General features: G+C 33.1%; 2 non-coding genes across 2 annotated transcripts in view; both read right to left on the reverse strand.

Moving 5' to 3' along the window:
• Positions 1-5,561: 5,561 nt before the first annotated feature.
• Positions 5,562-9,532, reverse strand: LOC127012391 (large subunit ribosomal RNA). Its single transcript, XR_007765887.1, has one exon. It is a non-coding gene; the product is annotated as a large subunit ribosomal RNA (ribosomal RNA).
• A 402-nt stretch (positions 9,533-9,934) lies between these two features.
• LOC127012378 (5.8S ribosomal RNA) overlaps positions 9,935-10,000 on the reverse strand; it is a 179-nt gene continuing 113 nt past the window's right edge. The window contains exon 1 of the ribosomal RNA XR_007765874.1: positions 9,935-10,000. This exon is cut by the window's right edge and continues 113 nt beyond it. This is a non-coding gene — a ribosomal RNA (5.8S ribosomal RNA).

Raw genomic sequence — 10,000 nt, forward strand, 5'->3', positions numbered from 1 at the left:
TTGCCTTCCTCATATTTGCCACACCACCTATAGTAGTTTTTGGACACGCTGTCTCCCATTCGGGTATATTCAATTTACTTTGCCACTCACCCATATAGTGTTCTCTTATATAATAAGAAAACGCACTTTTATTTTCATTATATGGATATATTGCCTTCCTCATATTTGCCACACCACCTATAGTAGTTTTTGGACACGCTGTCTCCCATTCGGGTATATTCAATTCTCTTTGCCACTCACCCTTATAGTATTCTCTTATTTAATAAGAATACTAAAATACTTCTCATATTATAGATGTAATCTATTAACTTCTCAATATCCATACGGTTTATGTATGGTATTGACAAAATCCTATGCATTTGCATAAGATTTATTTTGCCACAATTTATAGTACTAGTGCCGCCCTCACTAGGTATAAATATCTCATTTCGCTAGTAGTGTATGGGCAAATTCTACTAGCTATTCTCATAAATATGTCACTTATATGCCATATCTATACAATTCATGCACTTTTATATGTATATTTGCTATATTATACATTATTATGCCTTATAGGTATTATACCTATAAGCCACATCCATACGATTGCTTAATATAAATATATGTATAATTTTTTATACATATTTTTTTTTTATTTATGTATGGTTTTTTATTCATATCCATATACTGTATTCACTTTTATATGGATATGATTGGCGTTTTATATAGTATTGACAAAATCATAAGTTTGACCAATACGAGGAGAGGTCCGCCAACGACCACCTCCCTATAGGTGTTTTTGGACACGCTGTCTCCCATTCGACTGCTTACTATACTAGGGGCTACCCGCTCCGTATGATATTCTCTCATATAACAAGAGAATGCAAGAAATATTCGTATTTTATGAATATAATCCATTTATTTTTCAATATCCATACGTTTTACTTAGTTTTTTGTACGGTATTGACAAAATCCTATGCATTTGCATAATATTTATTTTGCCACAATTTATAGTACTAGTGCCGCCCTCACTAGGTATAAATATCTCATTTCGCTAGTAGTGTATGGGGAAATTCTACTAGCTATTCTCATAAATATGTCACTTATATGCCATATCTATACAATTCATGCACTTTTATATGTATATTTGCTATATTATACATTATTATGCCTTATAGGTATTATACCTATAAGCCACATCCATACGATTGCTTAATATAAATATATGTATAATTTTTTATACATATTTTTTTTTTATTTTTGTATGGTTTTTTATTCATATCCATATACTGTATTCAATTTTATATGGATATGATTGGCGTTTTATATAGTATTGACAAAATCATAAGTTTGACCAATACGAGGAGAGGTCCGCCAACGACCACCTCCCTATAGGTGTTTTTGGACACGCTGTCTCCCATTCGACTGCTTACTATACTAGGGGCTACCCGCTCCGTATGATATTCTCTCATATAACAAGAGAATGCAAGAAATATTCGTATTTTATGAATATAATCCATTTATTTTTCAATATCCATACGTTTTACTTAGTTTTTTGTACGGTATTGACAAAATCCTATGCATTTGCATAAGATTTATTTTGCCACAATTTATAGTACTAGTGCCGCCCTCACTAGGTATAAATATCTCATTTCGCTAGTAGTGTATGGGCAAATTCTACTAGCTATTCTCATAAATATGTCACTTATATGCCATATCTATACAATTCATGCACTTTTATATGTATATTTGCTATATTATACATTATTATGCCTTATAGGTATTATACCTATAAGCCACATCCATACGATTGCTTAATATAAATATATGTATAATTTTTTATACATATTTTTTTTTATTTATGTATGGTTTTTTATTCATATCCATATACTGTATTCACTTTTATATGGATATGATTGGCGTTTTATATAGTATTGACAAAATCATAAGTTTGACCAATACGAGGAGAGGTCCGCCAACGACCACCTCCCTATAGGTGTTTTTGGACACGCTGTCTCCCATTCGACTGCTTACTATACTAGGGGCTACCCGCTCCGTATGATATTCTCTCATATAACAAGAGAATGCAAGAAATATTCGTATTTTATGAATATAATCCATTTATTTTTCAATATCCATACGTTTTACTTAGTTTTTTGTACGGTATTGACAAAATCCTATGCATTTGCATAAGATTTATTTTGCCACAATTTATAGTACTAGTGCCGCCCTCACTAGGTATAAATATCTCATTTCGCTAGTAGTGTATGGGCAAATTCTACTAGCTATTCTCATAAATATGTCACTTATATGCCATATCTATACAATTCATGCACTTTTATATGTATATTTGCTATATTATACATTATTATGCCTTATAGGTATTATACCTATAAGCCACATCCATACGATTGCTTAATATAAATATATGTATAATTTTTTATACATATTTTTTTTTATTTATGTATGGTTTTTTATTCATATCCATATACTGTATTCACTTTTATATGGATATGATTGGCGTTTTATATAGTATTGACAAAATCATAAGTTTGACCAATACGAGGAGAGGTCCGCCAACGACCACCTCCCTATAGGTGTTTTTGGACACGCTGTCTCCCATTCGACTGCTTACTATACTAGGGGCTGCCCGCTCCGTATGATATTCTCTCGTATAACAAGAGAATGCAAGAAATATTCGTATTTTATGAATATAATCCATTTATTTTTCAATATCCATACGTTTTACTTAGTTTTTTGTACGGTATTGACAAAATCCTATGCATTTGCATAAGATTTATTTTGCCACAATTTATAGTACTAGTGCCGCCCTCACTAGGTATAAATATCTCATTTCGCTAGTAGTGTATGGGCAAATTCTACTAGCTATTCTCATAAATGCCTTCTTTATGCCATATCTATACAATTTATGCACTTTTATATGTATATTTGCTAATATTATACATTATTATGCCTTATAGGTATTATACCTATAAGCCATATACATACGATTTCATTTTTTTATTTATATATGGTTTTGTATTTATAACCATATACCGTATTTACTTTTATAAGGATATGATTGGCGTTTTATATAGTATTGACAAAATTATAAGTTTGACAAACACTTTTTTAAGTCTTTTAGTTAAAATTGTCATTTTTAATTGACTATCTAAACACTAGATATATTTGCACATGGAGCAAAGAGTATAAAAATTGGTCGCGTCACTAATAATATCGCGATACATTTTTACTACCATCAAAATACCACATACGTTTATATGTCCTCTTTATTTAATTTGGTTTCTAAACCTCAGGAATAGTTTTAATTATATGTGCGCTCTAAGTTGAATGAATTTCTTGAATCTCTTTACTTGAATTTCTAAGACTTAAAAATATTTATAAATAGATGTCCTATTGCATAATATTTTTTTATCGCTTCACTTATAAAATAACGATCCTGCCTTTCTACCTTTGAATAAACATTCATATAAACATGGAGAAAAAAACGTTCGCGTCACTAACAGTATGTGACGATAAAATTTTGCTAACATTAAAAGGAACATATTTTTATATGTCAACTCTTAGTTGAATTGGTCTATTGCTTAAGATTCTAGACCTTAGGAATATTTTTATATTATATGTTTGCCAATCTTCGCGTCACTAAAAAGATGACGATTCATATTGTTATTATTAGATGGTCGAGTTGTACTTATATTGATATGTTAATCAAATTGGTCTCTTACTTGAAAATCTAGACCTTAGGAATATTTTTATATTATATGTTTGCCAATCTTCGCGTCACTAATAAGATGACGATTCATATTGTTATTATTAGATGGTCGAGTTGTACTTATATTGATATGTTAATCAAATTGGTCTCTTACTTGAAAATCTAGACCTTAGGAATATTTGTATATTATATGTTTGCCAATCTTCGCGTCAGTAATAAGATGACGATTCATATTGTTATTATTAGATGGTCGAGTTGTACTTATATTGATATGTTAATCAAATTGGTCTCTTACTTGAAAATCTAGACCTTAGGAATATTTTTATATTATATGTTTGCCAATCTTCGCGTCACTAATAAGATGACGATTCATATTGTTATTATTAGATGGTCGAGTTGTACTTATATTGATATGTTAATCAAATTGGTCTCTTACTTGAAAATCTAGACCTTAGGAATATTTTTATATTATATGTTTGCCAATCTTCGCGTCACTAATAAGATGACGATTCATATTGTTATTATTAGATGGTCGAGTTGTACTTATATTGATATGTTAATCAAATTGGTCTCTTACTTGAAAATCTAGACCTTAGGAATATTTTTATATTATATGTTTGCCAATCTTCGCGTCACTAATAAGATGACGATTCATATTGTTATTATTAGATGGTCGAGTTGTACTTATATTGATATGTTAATCAAATTGGTCTCTTACTTGAAAATCTAGACCTTAGGAATATTTTTATATTATATGTTTGCCAATCTTCGCGTCACTAATAAGATGACGATTCATATTGTTATTATTAGATGGTCGAGTTGTACTTATATTGATATGTTAATCAAATTGGTCTCTTACTTGAAAATCTAGACCTTAGGAATATTTTTATATTATATGTTTGCCAATCTTCGCGTCACTAATAAGATGACGATTCATATTATTATTAGATGGTCGAGTTGTACTTATATTGATATGTTAATCAAATTGGTCTCTTACTTGAAAATCTAGACCTTAGGAATATTTTTATATTATATGTTTGCCAATCTTCGCGTCACTAATAAGATGACGATTCATATTGTTATTATTAGATGGTCGAGTTGTACTTATATTGATATGTTAATCAAATTGGTCTCTTACTTGAAAATCTAGACCTTAGGAATATTTTTATATTATATGTTTGCCAATCTTCGCGTCACTAATAAGATGACGATTCATATTGTTATTATTAGATGGTCGAGTTGTACTTATATTGATATGTTAATCAAATTGGTCTCTTACTTGAAAATCTAGACCTTAGGAATATTTTTATATTATATGTTTGCCAATCTTCGCGTCACTAATAAGATGACGATTCATATTGTTATTATTAGATGGTCGAGTTGTACTTATATTGATATGTTAATCAAATTGGTCTCTTACTTGAAAATCTAGACCTTAGGAATATTTTTATATTATATGTTTGCCAATCTTCGCGTCACTAATAAGATGACGATTCATATTGTTATTATTAGATGGTCGAGTTGTACTTATATTGATATGTTAATCAAATTGGTCTCTTACTTGAAAATCTAGACCTTAGGAATATTTTTATATTATATGTTTGCCAATCTTCGCGTCACTAATAAGATGACGATTCATATTGTTATTATTAGATGGTCGAGTTGTACTTATATTGATATGTTAATCAAATTGGTCTCTTACTTGAAAATCTAGACCTTAGGAATGTAATATATAAAGGATTAAAAATTCGCCACAAAGCCAAGCAAACAATCAATGCATACAAATAGATTGTTGGTTGAACTTTATATAAGAAGTTCAACACAACAAATAAATTATGCAATTTTATTATCGAATCATCAAGCAAAGGATAAGCTTCAGTGGATCGCAGTATGGCAGCTGCTCAACCACTTACAACACCTTGCCTGTTACAAAAGTCGTTTACAATTGATTCTAGGCTTTGTCATTGTATTAAATAATGCTTTTATATGTAACTAGCGCGGCATCAGGTGATCAAAGATCCTCCCAATTTACTATGTTACAAATTACATTGGCATCACATCCATTGTCGTTTAAAAAGTAAATTATAAACTTTAAATGGTTTAGAAGCCATACAATGCAAATTGCCCCTTATTTATCATTGCAGTCCAGCACGGATACGACCTTAGAGGCGTTCAGGCATAATCCAACGGACGTAGCGTCATACCACTGTTCGCTCGAACAAGTATTGTGCCATTGGTCCGTACCTGCGGTTCCTCTCGTACTACGCAGGAATGCTGTCGCAACAACGTTTTGTCATTAGTAGGGTAAAACTAACCTGTCTCACGACGGTCTAAACCCAGCTCACGTTCCCTTGCATGGGTGAACAATCCAACGCTTGGTGAATTTTGCTTCACAATGATAGGAAGAGCCGACATCGAAGGATCAAAAAGCGACGTCGCTATGAACGCTTGGCCGCCACAAGCCAGTTATCCCTATGGTAACTTTTCTGACACCTCTTGTTAAAAACTCTTTAAACCAAAAGGATCGATAGGCCGAGCTTTTGCTGTCCCTGTGTGTACTGAACACCGAGATCAAGTCAGCATTTGCCCTTTTGCTCTATGTGTGGTTTCTGTCCGCACTGAGCTGGCCTTGGGACACCTCCGTTATTATTTGAGAGATGTACCGCCCCAGTCAAACTCCCTACCTGGCAATGTCCTTGAATTGGATCATACCTGAGTAATTGGAGTTATACCAAATTTTCAAATCAAAAATACATAAATGCACCGTTTTATTAAAGAATTTGTTTGCGATTATATAACAAACTCGTGATACTTTGATCAAGAAGCTTGCATCAAAACCCAATACCATAAGATATAATAAATATATCCGTATAATGGCTAGGAAATGATACACGTTCCATTTAATCAAGTAAGTAAGGAAACAATAAGAGTAGTGGTATTTCATTGGCGATACCAAACCGAGGTCTAATATCTCCCACTTATTCTACACCTCTTATGTCTCCTTACACTGCCAGATTAGAGTCAAGCTCAAAAGGGTCTTCTTTCCCCGCTAATTATTCCAAGCCCGTTCCCTTGGCTGTGGTTTCGCTAGATAGTAGATAGGGACAGTAGGAATCTCGTTAATCCATTCATGCGCGTCACTAATTAGATGACGAGGCATTTGGCTACCTTAAGAGAGTCATAGTTACTCCCGCCGTTGACCCGCGCTTACTTGAATTTCTTCACTTTGACATTCAGAGCACTGGGCAGAAATCACATTGTGTCAACACCCGCTAGGGCCATCACAATGCTTTGTTTTAATTAGACAGTCGGATTCCCCAAGTCCGTGCCAGTTCTGAATTGATTGTTAATTGATAATCGTTATAATTAATAAGAACTAATTGGTTTAACCCAATTAGTATTCTTAAAAATTTTAGCAAGAAAGTTCCACAATTGGCTACGTAACTAAACTATCCGGGGAACAAGTAACTAACATAAATGCTAGAAACTCTATTTACCCAGAACGAGCACATAAACCATGTTATTGTTTCCCAATCAAGCCCGACTATCTCAATCTTCAGAGCCAATCCTTATCCCGAAGTTACGGATCTAATTTGCCGACTTCCCTTACCTACATTATTCTATCGACTAGAGACTCTTCACCTTGGAGACCAGCTGCGGATATTGGTACGGCCTGTTGAGAAGTTTGCGTGTCCCCACCATAAATTTTCAAGGTCCGAGGAGAAAATATCGACACAACAGTATATGTCATGCTCTTCTAGCCCATCTACCATATCTCTCTGCGAAAGACTTCCATGGTAGTACGGCTATAAAACAGAAAAGAAAACTCTTCCGATATCTCTCGACGGCTTCTTTATGGTCGTTCCTGTTGCCAGGATGAGCACGAGGCCCATATTTAATAACAAACGGATACTCAACAGGTTACGGAATTGGAACCGTATTCCCTTTCGTTCAAAATTATTCAAGTATATTAATTTAGCTAGATTTTATATAATATATATATTTGTTTGGCATTTGTATTTTACTTGAAAATTTTCGGCTTTCGCCTTGAACTTAGGACCGACTAACTCGTGATCAACCACTGTTCACACGAAACCCTTCTCCACTTCAGTCCTCCAAGGTCTCATTCGATTATTTGCTACTACCACCAAGATCTGTACCAATGGCAGCTCCATGCAGGCTTACGCCAAACACTTCTACGCATACCATTGTACCTTCCTACTCACTAAAGTTTCAAAATTTATATTACAAGTAATATAAATCATCTACTTTAGCGGTAATGTATAGGTATACAACTTAAGCGCCATCCATTTTAAGGGCTAGTTGCTTCGGCAGGTGAGTTGTTACACACTCCTTAGCGGATTTCGACTTCCATGATCACCGTCCTGCTGTTTTAAGCAACCAACGCCTTTCATGGTATCTGCATGAGTTGTTAATTTGGGCACCGTAACATTACGTTTGGTTCATCCCACAGCGCCAGTTCTGCTTACCAAAAGTGGCCCACTGGGCACATTATATCATAACCTTGAACTTCATATCAAGAAAGTTAAGGTTCTTACCCATTTAAAGTTTGAGAATAGGTTAAGATCGTTTCGACCCTAAGGCCTCTAATCATTCGCTTTACCAGATAAGATTATTTTATATAATATTAAAATGCACCAGCTATCCTGAGGGAAACTTCGGAAGGAACCAGCTACTAGATGGTTCGATTGGTCTTTCGCCCCTATACTCAATTCTGACAATCGATTTGCACGTCAGAACTGTTTCGGTCTTCCATCAGGGTTTCCCCTGACTTCAACCTGATCAAGTATAGTTCACCATCTTTCGGGTCACAGCATATATGCTCAAGGTACGTTCCAGTTAGAGGCATAAATAATATAAATATCATTATACATAACTATATAGAACGCCCCGGGATTGTGTTAATTAGCTATAAATAGTTAAAAAACTAATCCCATTATTAGTCAAGTTAATTACGCTATTAGGTTTATATCCCAATAACTTGCACATATGTTAGACTCCTTGGTCCGTGTTTCAAGACGGGTCCCGAAGGTATCCTGAATCTTTCGCATTGTTAATCCTACAAGTGCATATAATAAACACAAAAATCAATGATAATTATGCCATTATATAATTCCGAAAAATTAACGCACTGTATTCATATAAATCTATCAGCACTTTATCAAATTAATAACATTTATTCTGTGTTAAAATGCAAGCAAATTAATTTGAATAAACTATAAGTTATATTTTATGATAAATTTGGTATGCTAATAGATTACAATGTCCTTATATGGAAAAAATGCACACTATTATCATAATATTGTTTAAATATTACAATTCTAATGATGAATTTTCCATAACGGATATTCAGGTTCATCGGGCTTAACCTCTAAGCAGTTTCACGTACTGTTTAACTCTCTATTCAGAGTTCTTTTCAACTTTCCCTCACGGTACTTGTTTACTATCGGTCTCATGGTTATATTTAGTTTTAGATGGAGTTTACCACCCACTTAGTGCTGCACTATCAAGCAACACGACTCTTTGGAAACATCATCTAGTAATCATTAACGTTATACGGGCCTGGCACCCTCTATGGGTAAATGGCCTCATTTAAGAAGGACTTAAATCGTTAATTTCTCATACTAGAATATTGACGCTCCATACACTGCATCTCACATTTGCCATATAGACAAAGTGACTTAGTGCTGAACTGATTTCTTTTCGCTCGCCGCTACTAAGAAAATCCTTGTTAGTTTCTTTTCCTCCCCTAATTAATATGCTTAAATTCAGGGGGTAGTCCCATATGAGTTGAGGTTGTGTATAACTTTTATATGCAATTAATTCTTTATATATAATGATAAAACATTTTATTAAATTCGTTATATTAATAATATCTGTATATAAATGGCATTTGTTTGATTTAACGAATCAACGAAGAACAATAATATTGTCAACGGTTTTCTATTTTCTAATCATTAATAAGAGACAATTCTAGATAAATTTTTATGCTAGACATTTCTCAGTATCATTTGATTGAAAAAGAAAATATTTCTCTTCGTTTTTCACATTCAAATTATTTACTAATGTGAGATAATGTTTTTCATATATTTTTTAATATTATGAATAAAATAATTAAATTATTATTATCCAATAATATACCATATGCTTATAAAATTTCATTATAAAATTTGTATAAGCAACTTAATTAGCATAGTCTTACAACCCTCAACCATATGTAGTCCAAGCAGCACTATAAAATTAATTAAAGTACATAACAGCATGGAC

The sequence above is a fragment of the Drosophila biarmipes genome, unplaced genomic scaffold (assembly GCF_025231255.1).
Source record: "Drosophila biarmipes strain raj3 unplaced genomic scaffold, RU_DBia_V1.1 ptg000066l, whole genome shotgun sequence".
Classification (NCBI taxonomy): Eukaryota; Metazoa; Arthropoda; class Insecta; order Diptera; family Drosophilidae; genus Drosophila; species Drosophila biarmipes.